Genomic DNA, 2232 nt, shown 5'->3' on the forward strand with positions numbered 1-2232 from the left:
GTGGCAAGAGGCGCGTCGATGAGCCCTGACCGCGTCCATTCCAGCATCGCCGAAATAAACGTGTGGCGAGACTCTCATTTCTCTCAGCCGTCACGGGCTGCTGCCATAGCGCTTTGGATTTCACCAGATCTCTAGTCTGATCAAGTCGAGAAAACTTCCGCGATCAATCAACTTTCAGCTTTGTTTCGGTTTCAGCAGTTTACTTTATAAAACTTAGAGAGTCCACCGGTTAGGTAACTCGCAGGGCACGAGGTTTTATTAATATTTACTGGACGCTGTGGTGAGGAAACGATCACATATGCACTCAATTATAAATATTCATATGTATATAATGTGGCAGTGTGCTTTCGATCTAGAAATTTTTTAAATATTAGTTCTTGTAATCTAGCAAAAGAAGAGTGTTGAACCCCTACAGAAAAAAAATATTTTTAAATATATTGCAAGACATACAAAAATGGCCAAAAATTAAATTTTCTGTAATATATTTTAGAATAGGTTTACCAAAATATATTTTTGGCCATATTTTGAAATATATTTAAAAATAAATATATTCGGCCTCCAACAGGTTGTTCGAACGGAGTCTGTGAGTTGCACGCCAAGGACATTCTATTTAAAAAAATAGATTTTAATATTTATACATTTAATATTAGCTTGACTTCTTTTATGCATGTTAACATTTTGAAAACCATGATAAAACATATCAACAAGTAAAATAAAATAAAATCAACAATTACACTCTAAAAAAGATGCTGGGCTGGGTTACTATTGGACAGAACACATTTCTGGGTTAAAATGACCCAAATAATGGGATGTTTTTACCCAACTGCTGGGCTATTGTTAATCAACCTTGTTGAAACAACCCAGCAGTTGGGTTAAAACGACCCAATATTAAAACAAAAAAGTTTTGAGTAGACTTTATAAAATTAGTCTCCTCCCCAGATTGTTTTATCCATTGTGGTAGCCCTTGCTCACATGGAGACCCCTGTTTTAAACCATTTAAAATATATATTTAGCCCTCCATATATTTCAAACCAAGAAAATATATTCACATCCCACTGGAAGAATTTACTTTTTTATGTTACAAACCTATAAACATAACAGGTTTAAAAAATATTTTTAAATTAAGTTAAATAATCTTTATAAAATGAACTTCTGTTTAGCATACATTTAAAATATAATTTGGCCAAGAATACATTTCTTGCCATATGGGTTGTAACAGCTTGCCCTTGAAATACATTTTAAAATATATTTAATTAAGCATTACTTTCTAAAAAAAATATTTATTTATTATGTATTTATGATATATTTAAAACTATTTTGGCCAAAGATTTTTTGCCGTATGTAAAGTATGGTTAAGTTTTTGGCAGATTCAATTACGCAGGTGCAGTTTTTGGCCAACTAAGCACATAGGTGCAATGTTATGAATCCTACTAATCTATATTTAGGTGTGCAAGTAGGTTTAGGCAGGGTCTCTATCATTTTGGCACACGTTCACTAGCCATACCTTCAGATTGATATCAGGTTTGAACTCCATTGCAGCTTTCATTGGTCATGGACTGTCCAAGAGGCCGCCTAACTGCCATACAGAGCAGCCAATCAGTTTTTTTTTGGTTCAGAGTGATGATTAGGGGCAGGAAAATGTATAATCGATGTCCCTCTGAAACCTTGTAGAACAGCCAGATGATATAACTTAGAAACTTTAGGAGTTTTTTATTTTCTGTGCCTTAAGCATCAGATGTTCAGCCAATGATCTGTGGGCATGACGTATGAGGTTGGTAGTTGGTATGCCAAACCTGAACCTGGCATACCTTTCAACACCGCACATTTTTAATGTCAAAAGACATCCAAAATATGTAGCGCTTCACTTAGAAACCTCAGGGAACAAGATTGGGAAACTACTGTATCCTCTGATGCCACACCCGACCAACTTTTCCCTTGATACTCAACAAGTACTTAAGAGTCACTACATAACACATCTTGTGTATCTTAAGTGGAAAAGCAATTCTTGGTAATTAAATAAATGCTACAACAACCAATCACAATTATATACGTCAATAAATAAAAGAACTGTTGCAACCTATTATGCAAGTATTACAAATGACATCATTGCTGCAAGTTGGATTTTACATAAACATTCAAAAAACCAGAGGAGGATCTTCAAACTTAAATAAGAAGATTACAATGTTTGAGTAATGTCAACATACACCAGCTGTGCAATGATCACATCTGAAG

Source organism: Misgurnus anguillicaudatus, chromosome 13, assembly GCF_027580225.2.
Source record: "Misgurnus anguillicaudatus chromosome 13, ASM2758022v2, whole genome shotgun sequence".
NCBI lineage: Eukaryota > Metazoa > Chordata > Actinopteri > Cypriniformes > Cobitidae > Misgurnus > Misgurnus anguillicaudatus.